The following is a 13837-nucleotide window of genomic DNA, read 5'->3' as shown; positions in this document are numbered from 1 at the left end:
ACATTATAGCAACGTGAATAAATACTGTCTGAAAACTGCAGCACATTTCTGTCCTGTTATAATATTCTAAATTGCATTTGGGCCTCTGTGAAACCGAACAAACTATGAAATGCTAAATCAGATGTAGGGGGGCATTGGTGACCAATAGAAATTCACAATGTAATTTGAGGTTTGGGTGTTGAATCATGGGTTCAGTTACTCTGTGTCTTCCTGGGGTACCTGGGGTATAGTAGATATATAAATATACATATATTGACACATCAATGTATCTTTTCTGATAAAAGAAACTTATCGAAGGAAGAAAAAAAGGTATATTAATTTCTCTCCCTGCGTGGCATCTGTCTCCCTGGGTATATTATTTCAGGGGTCCTCAACCACCCCTCAACAGGCCAGCTTTTTAGAATATCCCAGCTTCAGCACAGTAGGCTCAGTCAAAGGCTGAGCCTCTGATTGAGCCACTTGTCCTGAAGCAGGGACTGATTGAGCCACCTGTGCTGAAGCTGGCGGGGTACCCTGTGTGATGACACAATGTTTTGACCAGGCAGCTGAGGTTCCAAACTCCAGTCCTCATGGAGCACTAATATACTCCCTGCTTCAGCACAGGTGGTTCAGTCAAAATGATTGCTCCACTTGTGCTAATAAGAGGATAGACTTACTACCTGCATGGTTAGTGATTCTTGACTGGACTTGGGAACCTTTGGATTAGAGGATGTACCCATGCATGTCACAGTTGCAAGGCAGCACCTTTATACACGCCTTGCCTTACTGATTTGTTGAATTTCTTTATTATTTTAGTAGGAATGGTTCTTGTTAGAACTGAAACTGGACAAACTTGTGCTTTTGCCTCCGCACACATTAGCACAGGCTGACGAGCCTCATCCCACCAGCATCTCATCAAGCTCTCCAGCGACACCCACAACACCAGCTGGAATGAATTTGTCAACAAGCGTGGTACTTTTTATTTGGTTCTTACCATGACATATACTGTAGATGGGTGTAAAACGAAATGATTTGTGTGACTCCTGTTATAATGGTATGTGACTATGGTTTTTACTCTTTTATATTGTCTCTGCAAGTAGTAATTCTATATCCACAGAAGCGTCAGTTTGGGCGGAAAACGACCCCAACCGGTGGTTTGGTGGAAATGGAATAAGACCCTAAATATCTTATGGGGTAAATTAGTATTGCTATAAGCAGATAGGTTGTTTTGCCACCCTGAATATGTATGATAATTTAAATATTGCTTGTGAGCACAGTCACATGTCTCAGACAGGTCAGCAACCCTGCCTTTCCCCATTATCTCTTAGCATACAGTGCTCCCACTGCAGCTAGGGATTCTGGGAAATGACATGCAAATGAGCACGCCGTGTCAACTTTTGCATCAGATCCATTTTTACATGGACTCCCTTAGCTGTAATGGCAAAATGGCCATTTTTGTTTCATTATTTAAAACAAGTTGGAGGGGGGGGAGGGAGGATTAAAAAACAATGTCAATATGTTCCTGAGACTGAGCCACTGATTGAGCCACCTGTGCCCCTGGCACGCCGGTCGCCCTTGTGATGTACCCGGCACATCATGAGGGATCTGCCGTTGGGCCGAGCAAAAAGAAACTGAATTTCTCTCCACTTCCGTCTCCATCAGCCAGGGGGCGGTGGTGGACAAGCGATCCCTTGACCTCAAATGGTACAAGACTGGTGCTTCTCTGGGGTCTCAGACCTCCCGCACTGTAAGGGCTCCATTCCTCGAGCTACCAAGAAGTCAGGTTTTCAGGATATCCCTGCTTCAGCACAGGTGGTTCAGCTGAATAGCCTGCTTCAGCATACGTGGCTCAGTTTAATATGTACTGAAGCAGGCTATTAATCAGTGGCTTAAGCCACTGATTGTGCCCCCTGTGCTGAAGCAGGGATGTCCTGAAAACCTGACCTGTTGGTAGCTCTTGCGGACCGCAGTTGGCCGCCCCTGACATCGTTTTTATTACTGAAGGAACCCAACAGCAATTTTATCCGTCAGCTCGTAAAACCAGTGCTGTTACAGAGCCAATAGTTAGTGACAAATATAATATTTTGCGTTAGCGAACAATTGTTTCCACTAGTGTTTTTATGTTTCTGCAATATTCATCTTGGTGACTGATCAAAAGCAAAGCGAATCCCCGCTTTCTCAAACGCAATTGTCTTGCAGCAAACCTATGATTGAGACAATTTCCTTTTTAGCAGCCTCGCCATGTGTCTCCTTCCGATGAACATGTGAGCGGCTGTCACTTTCACTCCCCTTCGTATGGTCAGATTGGCTGAAGGGCAGGCATTGTATTCCTTTTGGGCGTTATTAAGCTTGAAAAGTAGCGTCTTCCACCAAAGAATTTCAGTCCGGAATCTAGGTTTAGATGAACGGATATTGTCCGGGGACAGTCAGAATGTAAATAAACCGTAGGTTGGAGTGGCAGGAATATAAGGGGACAAAAACTGAGACTGATTATCACGTTTATTCTTCTTGTAGAATAAACAAAGCCGAAAGAATTATTCGTGCCAGGAAGCGGTACCAATGTCTTTATTTGTATTGTGCCCACAGCTGCACTCAGCGCTTTACAAAGAGATGATACTATACAGGGAATAAGAATACAATAAGTGCAATAAAGGCAGATAATTGTAAAGGAGATCCCTGCCCCGGAGAGCTTACACTCTAAGTGGTATGTTGGGAGACTTGCAGAGACAGCAGGTGAGGGAATAAGTGCAGTAGATTGCAGTGCCTGGTTACAGTGGGTGGTAGGAGTGACTGTGGGTTTGGGACAATAGCCATGGGTCTACGGCTCACTGCGCCCCCCCTGCCTGGTCTCACCCCCCCTGCTCACGCCCGCCTTCCCCTACTCGGCTCCGGCGTCAAATGATGCAGCGGGGTCATGTGATGTCATGTGACCCGCGGCGTCATTTGACGCTGGGTTGCCATGGTGATGTGTCGCTGAAAAGGTAAGTCAAGTTACAGAGGTTTTGCGCGAATCCCAGCATTTAATTTAAATTCCTTCGGGGAAGCGCGGGGCCTCTATAATCCCCCCCCCCCCCCCCCCAGCCTGCCCTCCCGGGAAATCTCAGGGGGCGCCCCTCAGTTTGTGCACTCCTGGTCTAGGGTATTGGGAAGCTTCATTTAAGAGATGAGTATTAAAGTTTTACTTAAAGCTGGGGAGAGAAGGTGCTGGGCGTATACTGAGTGTGAGGGAGTCCCACAGGTAACGGGAGAGAAGGTGCTGGGCGTATACTGAGTGTGAGGGAGTCCCACAGATAGGGGAGAGAAGGTGCTTGGCGTATACTGAGTGTGAGGGAGTCCCACCGGTAAGGAGAGAGAAGGTGCTGGGCGTATACTGAGTGTGAGGGAGTCCCACAGGTAAGGAGAGAGAAGGTGCTTGGCATATTCTGAGTGTGAGGGAGTCCCACAGGTAAGGAGAGAGAAGGTGCTGGGCGTATACTGAGTGTGAGGGAGTCCCACAGGTAAGGGGAGAGAAGGTGCTTGGCATATACTGAGTGTGAGGGAGTCCCACAGGTAAGGGGAGAGAAGGTGCTGGGCGTATACTGAGTGTGAGGGAGTCCCACAGGTAAGGGGAGAGAGGGTGCTGGGTGTATACTGAGTGTGAGGGAGTCCCACAGGTAAGGGGAGAGAAGGTGCTGGGCATATACTGAGTGTGAGGGAGTCCCACAGGTAAGGGGAGAGAAGGTGCTTGGCGTATACTGAGTGCGAGGGAGTCCCACAGGTAAGGGGAGAGAAGGTGCTCGGCGTATACTGAGGGTGAGGGAGTCCCACAGGTAAGGGGTAGTGTGGGAGAGAAGGTGCTGGGCATATACTGAGTGTGAGGGAGTCCCACAGGTAGGGAAGAGAAGGTGCTCGGCGTATACTGAGGATGAGGGAGTCCCACAGGTAAGGGGCAGTGTGGGAGAGACGGTGCTTGGCGTATACTGAGTGTGACGGAGTCCCACAGGTAAGGGGCAGTGATGGGAAAGGGTTTAAGATGAGGGTGCAGTAGAGGTGAAAGTGGTGGAGAGGAGACAGTTCTAGGCAGAGCGCAGGAGACTGGTAGGGGCATAACGAGAGATCAAAGCTGATATGTAGGGAGGAGCAGATGCTGCATTATTTCATGCAGGATATGCTGCTGTGTATAATAATGAGTATCTATGTATGTCCATTTTTCATTTGATGCAGTTTTCTGTAAGAAAAAGTAACTTGATTAGCTCAGGTATAATCGGGGCACATGGCATGAAAACGGTCATGCGAGTCAATGGGCGTTTCCATACGATAGCATCACGATCTGCACCATCGCAGTTTAATAAATAATCCCTGAAGTGTACGTAAACTGTGATTCATTTACTCTGTGTTTTAAAAATCATCCCACTATGGTTTCTATGCAATATGCTGTGAAGCTGTCTTCCCTGTGCAGAGCAAGAATTTAGCTCCATACAAATTATTGGGGACAAAATGTTCTCCGAGGCGGGGAAGATGGCTTCATAGCATATCGCGTTGCAAGCTACAGCATATATTTGTTCAACCTTACTGTATAGCAGCCACATATTTCTAGTGTGTGTGTAAGATACGGGTACATTGTATTCAGAATGACATTTAATGAGGTTGAGACTGGACAGGTATTTCTGCTCTGTTTTTTAGATATTTTGTTTAGTGCACATACATGGAAGTAATTCGACTTCGGTAAAATGTCTCCAAAGTTTATTAGAATAACTGTGTGTAAATTTGATTTTCAATATATTTGTCCCGAATACATTGGATCAATGCAGAATGGTTTAAATGTATCCTATGTATGTTGTATGTTTTTTATTCTGTTTATTTTCACGCAGGGTGGCTGCACTGGCTAATCTGCTTGCATTTCGGGATCGATCACGCATACCATATCTACAAATATCTGTAGGCGTGCGGTTACATGAATTTTAAATTCTATTTATATAATGAAACAAAGAAGATGACATACTGTATTAGGGGTGCCCCCCTCCCCCCCAACAGGTCAGATTTTCAGGATACCCCGCTTCAGCACAGGTGACTCAATCAGAGGCTCCTGTGCTGAAGCAGGGAGATCCTGAACACCTGTTGGGGTGGGGGGGGGAAGCTTTGAGGATCCCTGTCTTATATAACCAACATTTCCTTGCAGGGGCCCCTCTCTGGTCAAATTTAGGATGGATTTTTAATGAGAATATTCCTTCTCAATCTGTGCTCAACGGCATCGGAGAAAGCGGAACATTTTAGGGAAAGTTAGAGCTGAGGTAGAACTTTAAAACTTGTATCTGATTCTAGGCTGAGGCCATTAAAATGTGCTGAAGGGTAAAAGAGAGATTCTCTTTTCATGGTTTGCCAGTCATAAACCTCCCAAGATCCAAGACTGACAGCTGCGCCAAAGCGTTCTGAGCTGTATGGTGGAGCTGTGATGTAGATAACTGTTTATGTACTAACATGAAGGACATTGAATGCTACTCATTTTGCCTCCACATTAAATAAAATAATGTGAGAATTGAGTTGCCTAAGTAATCCGCACCCTCTAGCGTGGTTGGAAAAAATACTAGCAGCTGCTACTTAGGTTTATGTGTTGCCTTTTGCACTACAGAGACATTCGCAGGTGGAGTTCTTGGGATAAATATCCTATACTATGGTCTACAAGAGAAGAACTCAACAACACTGCCGCTGATACCCAATTATGGAGAGGAAGCGGCTCAGTGAGTAAAGACACTGAAAACTGGCACTGAGAGCTTGAAGCAGGAGCTCCTTGTGACCTCGGGCAAGTCACTTTATCTCCCTGTGCCTCAGGCATCAAACACATAGATTGTAAGCTCCACGGGGCGGGGACTGTGCCTGCAAAATGTCTCTGTAAAGCACTGCGTACAACTAGCAGCGCTATACAAGAACATGCTATTATTATTATTATTAATTATAGCTAAGAGATAAAGCAATTTGCTTTATTATTGGTGGCAAAAGCATGAGTTCACCATCTTGCCCAAATTCTATAATATGTGCTATCTGGGCCTGCAACAATTCTCCCTATGTCGGTTTAATGAGTCTTATCTGTGACTACGAGCAAGGTGTTGGACAATGACAATGATGCTCGTGGTGGTCAATTTGGGGTTATAGCAGATGGCCTGAACTTGAAGCTCCTAAAATCTTATTATGCCAAATATTTGGTGGGAATCGTACGGCGGGCAGACCAGTATCTGCGTTCTTTCTTCCTTTCTGCCCCAAACAAAATATCAGGCATTTTTTTTTAAATCACATTTTTATTGACATTTTACGAGGATCCAAAATAAAAATAAAAAATGAGATTAAACTGTAACATTTCTGGAGAATACAAATATCATATAAACATAGTAAGGATTACATGTTAAAGTCCAGAAAAGAAAGAGAGGGGGAAAAAAAGACCAGCATTGTGTTAAAATTGTAAATTGTTATCGTCTTGCGCCACGATTTCCAAACTCTGTGAAATGAAAGTGTTGATTCTTTGAGATAACGGGTATTTTTTCCATAGCATTATAAACTACACTTGGGATAATGAGGAAGGGTCAATTTGATGGCAATTTTAGGCACATTTCACTGTCCCCATAATGTGCATAAATTATCGGTCTATATATAACTGGATTTCTTCTGCTGCTTTAGGAAGAAGGTCCATCCATAGGTACCATGAAAGGGAGATCTCTGTGAGATCACTTGTACACCTTTCTGCAGAAATCATGTATCTTTGGACAGATCCACCATATATGGGTTCCAGTCCCTGCATTCTACATTCTCTCCAATAGTTACAGCGAAAACAATAAGTGGCGCTCAAAAGCTCGCAGTGAAGTGCACAGTCAACAAATACTAAAAAAAAAATCATATGATTAGTGACCACAACAGTGTGCAAAAGTGACAAATGCAAACAGAAGCACTCCTCCACTCACCCTTGTAAGACTGTTCCAGAAGTCTTCTCCACATCATACTCCCCAAAGGTAAGGGGAGCGGGAGACTGTACAAAGATAAAGAAATACTATATTGAGTAGTAACGTCAGTGAAATGGTGAAAAAATAAAAAAATCCCCTCCGGTAGTCCCACTCACAATGTAGGAGGGATGTCTAAAGCAAAATGCAAATCAGCGGCAATCTTGATATGAAGCGGGAAATACTCCTGATGAAGCGATTCTAGCGAAACGGACTCTGGTTCAATTCCCGGGGTCAGCTCCTTGTGACGTTGGGCAAGTCACTGTATCTCCCTGTGCCTCAGGCGCCAAAATCATAGATTGTAAGCTCTGCGGGGCAGGGGCTGTGTCTGTAACATTCCTCAGCGCTGCGCTGCGCACCGCGCGCTGTACTGTAATCACGACGCGCTTTGAGTCCCATTGGGAGAAAAGCGCTATATGAAATAAGTTTATTACTATAATATGTTAAATATAGCGCATTGCCCAGAATATAGCACGGCCTCGCACATAATACCACCCTACAGTTTTGAAGGTGATCTACACGAAAAATAAAAGGTGTTAGGCTGCGCATATAATACGAGGACAGTTTTCGGAAGGACATTTTTCGGGGAAAAACGTAGCCCTATATTCGGGCCAGCACGGTAGAGGGTGTTACATGATAAGAAACCAGCGGTCTCAGTTGAGCCGCTGTACAGCCCTCCAGGTGATTGAAGCCATTGTTCTATATGTTAAGATGCTGTTTCGCCCACTGCTGGGAACCAAGGGGTCTCTGGGGCAGAGCCATGTTGGTTTCAGCTTCGGGGACTCCCTAGCTCCTGAGGTACTTACCTCAAAAGGTGCGTCCGGCACCATCCCCTGCTGGGGAAAGAAAATGGAGGTTTAAATATTGCGTGGCTCACTAGGAAGCCGCAGTGTTATCCGCCACGGCTTCCCATTAGCCCACGTGCCGAGGGAGATGTAAGAACCAGGACGTACTGACAGCAGCTACAGAGGTAAGTATCTCCGGAACAAAGGGGTGCCCGTACAGAGGTAAGTATCTCCGGAACAAAGGGGTGCCCGTACAGAGGTAAGTATCTCCGGAACAAAGGGGTGCCCGTAGCTGAAATGAATGTGGTTTCCTCCCACTTCCCACGTATGCTGAAAAAGAGGGTGCTGAAAAAAGGGGGCGCATTTCACTTGCAATGCTCCTTTAACATTATTTTATTGTCCTTTGAAGATACATTTTTACTCTTAGCATGATGATAAGTAATGTATTGTGGCATTAACCTAACGTAAAGCAGCAATACTACATTCCCCCCCCCCGTATGCGTATATATATAAAGTGTGTGACAATGTATATCTCTACATTGTTACCCAAGCCGGCCAATCGTTTGGTGCTCCGGTTATAAATCCTGATTGTGTGCCTAACTAAATGGCTGCCTTCTAAGGCTGCGATTATAGAGACTGCGACGGAACAACTTACAGCACCGCTATGAGGCCGCGCATAGTGTGAATGACTAATGAGACCGCGCGGCAGATTTTTTTAAAAGACAAATTATTTTGTCTCTTTGAGCGACGGCCGCGTCACGTGAGGGTAAGCCAGCCTGGTGATGTCTCGGCCCCTATGTGCACAAATCGCTCGAGCAACAGGCGCGCGCCACCACTATAATCGCGGCCTAACTGTGTGCTGCAGTCTGTGATATGTAACATTATATTACTAAGTGTCACACATTATTGTTACATCTTCCAGAGTAATAGACAGTCTGCCCTTTGGACCACAGCAACAAATCTGTTTGTGATACTTGGTTGCCGAAGGGCAGTGCTTTAAAAAGGTGTGTGTCAGAGCCTGTTTCAAAAGAAGAAGTGGATGTGACTTTCTACATGGGTTGCTGTAGCAGCCAAAGGATGATCAGTACATTAAAAATGGCATTAGAAGTAAAAACAAAAACACATGTAGGCGGTATTATCTAATACTACATAACTGATTTCTTTGGAAAAAAAACATATAGCATTTTCCCCATTTTGCTTTAGCCGAACTTTGGTGAGGTCGCCCTCTCTGGGTTAGTCCTGCAAGGAATGTATCTTTTTTTTTTTTTGTAAAAAAAAAATGTTTTTTGTTTTAAAAATCCGTTTAATGTTGCGATGATTATGCAAATAATTAATTGGAATGCATTCACAAGTCTGTCGTTAAAATAAAATAAAAAAAAAGCATTAAGTAGATTTTCCTAATTACAAATGCCCTGTAGCTGTTTAAACATTTTAAACTTAAATTTGGTAAATTTGCCTTGAAGGTTCGATTCTAAATCTGTCTGAAATGTTTATATTTACTTCCTTTTGTGAGATTAACACCACAGATTGTGATGTGACGTGTCCTTATCTCCACTTACCGTTTCACAGCCAGGAAGAAGAATTGTGCGGAGAACACTGTGTTATCTTAGCAGGTGATTTTCTGCATGATAACTTTTTAGAGCATTTTAATGCATGGGATTAAATCACATTTATTAGTTCAATTGACTTGATGATGTGGCATGACTACAAAATATCAGTACCTGGATAGATGTGGGTGAAGCACTTAGCATTGTGTTAATCGCGGTCAGAGAACATCCTGCCATTTTTGTTCATTTCTGGAGTTCACAGCCCTCCGTTGACCGTCAGGGGGAAGGTCGCGACCTTCTGATTCTAGAAGAGTGATCACATGGGGGAGAGGACGCCAAGAATGAACTATTACCAATTTGAGTGGAATACGAGCCAAGACACGAAGAAGGCCTGTAGTCTAACGTAATGCCAGCGCAGGCGTGGCCAACTGCAGTCCTCAAGGGCCTCAAACAGGTCTGGTTTTCAGGATACCTCTGCTTCAGCACTGGTGGTTCAGTCAACAATTGGGCCATCTGTGCTGAAGCAGGGATATCTTGAAAACGTGACCTGTTGATGGCCCTTGAGGGCTGGAGTTGGCCGCCCCTGTGCTACTGTATCGCATGTGCATATACTAGTGTTTGCGTGATGAAGAGTCACATGTTTGCACACAGCACCTGTTTCTCGTGGGCAAATGGCCGCAATAGCTATTATTATTATTATTATTATTATTTTAACTAAGTGCTATTTCTTTTCTATCACAATGTGTCTTTTCTTGGTAGTATTTGATTGATTAATAGCCGTTTTAATGCACATTATATGTCAGTGATGAACACCATTCCATTATGCTGCTTGTCATACATTGCAAGGATCGGACTTACTCTTCGTTGTGGGGTAGGCGGGGGGAGGTTACTGGCTCATTACTTTTTATAACAAAATTCATTTAATAAAGGATTCATTTTATTGTTTCATCAAGCTGGCTGTCGTGAGCCCGACTTGGACTGTGCGAGGCCATTTCAGCTCACTGTTTGTCATGCTGCAACAATGTGTCTGGGGCTTGGAGTGAGAGGGGGAAAGAGAGAGGGGGGGAGAGGAGAGATAGGAGGGGGGTGAGAGACAGGGGAGAGAGAGAGTGGGAGGGGGGGAGAGGGGTTGTACAGCATCAGCATATACTATACAGATGTGCCACTCAGTGTAACACCTGTTTTACCGTGTTGAGCTCCTCCTTGTCACAGTCTAACCGTGTGGTTGATACTATATACAGGGAGACTGCCCGGAAGGATATACATATATATTTTTTATGACTATCACACTGTGGATATTATATGAATGCTGCCCGGTATGTAGTATGTATGTCCTATCTATAAGAAGGGCACGCGGGGCGGCTCAGTGAGTAGTACTGAGAGAAAGGGATATTGTACAGCATATCATTTTAATCTAGCAGTTTAACCCAAAATAAAACCCCGCCCCACTCCAGTACACAGTTTGTTGTATTACAGCAGCGTGTCCTAGTGCTGAGAGAGCGGGAGAGAGAGAAATATTGGCATATAAAAGGCAGACGTGAGCCGGTCTTAGGGCAACGTGGTTTGTCTTGGGCCCTGCGTCTTCAGGGGGCCTCGCGCTCCCACTTTTCCCTCCTCCTGTCGGTGCAAGGATCCAAATTCTCCCAACAGGAGAGGGGGGGGGGGGAGTCCTTGTCCCCAAGTTAGGGACGGGTGTGTGTGCGCGCAGCGGGATCTTACCTTATGTGGAGCCGCCAACTAACGCGCACGGCGCTATAGAACGTGCCTAAGAGTCCTACTTAGTATCTCACTTGGGAAAATATGTTGCATTGCTTTTTCAGGTACCTTCAGCTAAGCCGTCCCAAAGACCATGTTCCTCAGTGGCGGATTAACGTTGACTAGGCTAGATTGGCAATTTTTTTTTGGGGGGGTGCGGCTATTTATGGTGAGAAAATGTGTGGGTGAGAGAGAGCCTTACCTTTTCTGGAGCGGCCCCCTCCTGTAGCATCGTGTCAGCATGGTGACCTGACGTCACATGACGCCGCATTGCCATGACAACGCAGCATCTCATGATGATGCTATAGCACCTGAGGTTAGTACTCTAGGACAGACGGCCGCACCCAAGCCTACGGGTGGCAGAAATGTAAGTCCGCCGCTGCCTCCACCTCAACCCCCAGCGTGTCCCCAGCTCTCTCTAAATATATATATATATGCACGCGCACAATTCTCCATATGTATTATTTTCACTGCTTTATGGATTCCAGCCCGGGAGAGTTGCTAATCGGGGAGTCGTGCCAGCACTAAGCCTGGCCGCAGTTATGTTGCATTATTAGTTCTCCCACGGGGCTTACAATCACTTATTGTGGCCTAGAGTCGGTTACAGTATGATTTAGTCTCAAATTAAAAATTAACATTGTGTCATTGTTGCAGTTTTCGCTGGTCAATGGATAATTACATTCTGCATCTAAAATGATAATCATAAAAACATACGTGCATATATTCTTGTCCCTATTGACTTGCAGCTAGTGGTTTGGTTAATGCGAAAGCATCAGGCCCTGTGACTTCCTCCCTAATCAGTATAGGGCCTCATTGTTTCTTGCATTATGTTTGTCTTGCAGGCAATAAAAGAGGCTGTAAAGAAAAGCATTTTATGAGCCCTCATTAAACAGGCTTATCATAAAATTCTTCCTCCCGTGACCTCCAGAAATGTGAAGCTTCTTGTTCAGGAGTTGTTGGTAAATATTAAAAAGACTTCATTGTTGCATTGTTGATCATTTTGCTCTTTTGAGTTCTGGTTAGACAATTTGGGGTATTTTCTTCTCTTCTTTTTAAATATGTTGAACACATCTGATGTGTCCTCATTTCTCCCTCTCCTCTCATACTGTTCTCAGTATCCCTGTCTCAGGTACTGAATATTACCTAGTGGCCTTCTGGGTTAGAGTTAGCTAGGGACCATTTGGACACATCTTGCTATGCCTTGGGGTTACAGTTCGGTGGGACCTCTTTTGGGCCTAGGCTTCCTCCATATGAGCCAGGAGAGTAGGGATGAGCCCTTTCTATGCACACTAGCTGGTAAGGTCACTGACCCTAACTTCAAAACAAGAAAGGGTATACTTGCCCTACAATAGGACCATCTATTCACTAATCTATATACTATTATATACTATTATATACTATTATACTTTATCAAGGTACACCTGTACGAAACGCGTAGGTGCGTTCCTTTTGTCCTATTTTTGTTCCCTGTATGTGTTATTAGCTTTCAATACAATCTTTATTTTTTATTACTGCGGAGTGGCCTGGTGTGTTTCTTCCTGCTTGACATTGCAGGACGTCTGGAGCTGTGCTCTGTCTGCACCCTCTGCACCAGTGCATAATATAGTCAGATACTAGAATACAGCTGTGTGACTTACTTGCTACAGTAATTCATTAATGGAGCCAAACGGGTTGAAGTCTGAGCTGAAATTGGAGATGAAGAAGCCTTTTTGTTTAAATTAGGTCACTGTGTCTGCTTCCGTTGGGAAGATGTTCAATGCGTCCATTGTCCAGCTCATTGAATACGTGACTATCTATTTACCCTGTGTGCCGGCCACCCTGCAGATTCAGAACCCATCGCCTGGCTCTAGAAAACATCCTAAATACCTATCCCCAAAGTTGCATTTGTAACCCTGTAATGACAATAGCAGACCCCCCAACATTTGGCACATAGAAATAACATGGGACATGGGACACCTTGTGCAATTTACTATATGCAAAGATCATACTAGCAATAACATATATGTGTATTTATGGTTTTATTTGTATATACTTATATACACACAATAGACCAGGAGTGGCCAACCCCAGTCCCCAAGGGTAACCAACCAGTCAGGTTTTAAGGATATCCCTGCTTCAGCACAGGTGGCTCAGTCATTGACTGCACTACCTGTGCTGAAGCAGAGATATCCTTAAAACCTGACCTGTTGGTGGCCCTTGAGGACTGGAGTTCTCCACTCCTGCAATAGACATTTTCTTAACCCCTACCCCCCCCATACCAGCTGATCTTTAACAGATAAATCCTCAATCTCCCACCTGCTTTCGTTGGCGGAAGCTTCATTGTCAGAAATCGGTTCAATAGGTTTGAGCTGAAAGTAACAGGTACAGAACATAAGAAACAGGTGCAGGACCGGCTAACTAGGTACAGTTGGAGCGTATGCAATCCTAATTCTTTTTAAACTCTTCTTATATATGGAGAGGACATCCAAGGAACACTGCTCTGCAAGGTCCATGGGCATCTCCAGCAGCATAGATACAACATAGGAATAACATGAACTGAATATCTCTGCTTTCAGAGCATAGGACCTTTAAACAATGCACAGCAGCAGCAGCAGTCTGCCTTCCTTGGTACATGTCAGTTAGAGACGGTTACATTTAGTTCCTGGACAGAACCGTATTTGATGTATATTACTAGAGACAACTCATAATAACATTGCTTGGTGTTTTGCAGGCACAACAGGGAAGGCACCAACAATACAAGCCAGCAAAGGACCTGGGGGCGTCAGTGTTCAGGTCTGTGCAAATCACAAAATCAAGCTGAATGACC

General features: G+C 44.7%; 1 long non-coding RNA gene across 1 annotated transcript in view; it reads left to right on the top strand.

Annotated features, from left to right (window-relative positions):
- The window catches only part of LOC142469760 (uncharacterized), a 16894-nt gene extending 3057 nt beyond the window's left edge, over positions 1-13837 (top strand). Inside the window, exons 2-4 of the long non-coding RNA XR_012789081.1 lie at positions 796-951; positions 11874-11990; positions 13742-13837. This is a non-coding gene — a long non-coding RNA (uncharacterized LOC142469760). The remainder of the gene's footprint in view (positions 1-795; positions 952-11873; positions 11991-13741) is intronic.

The sequence above is a fragment of the Ascaphus truei genome, chromosome 19 (genome assembly GCF_040206685.1).
Source record: "Ascaphus truei isolate aAscTru1 chromosome 19, aAscTru1.hap1, whole genome shotgun sequence".
Classification (NCBI taxonomy): domain Eukaryota; kingdom Metazoa; phylum Chordata; class Amphibia; order Anura; family Ascaphidae; genus Ascaphus; species Ascaphus truei.
This window is presented reverse-complemented; position numbering and strand designations above follow the sequence as displayed.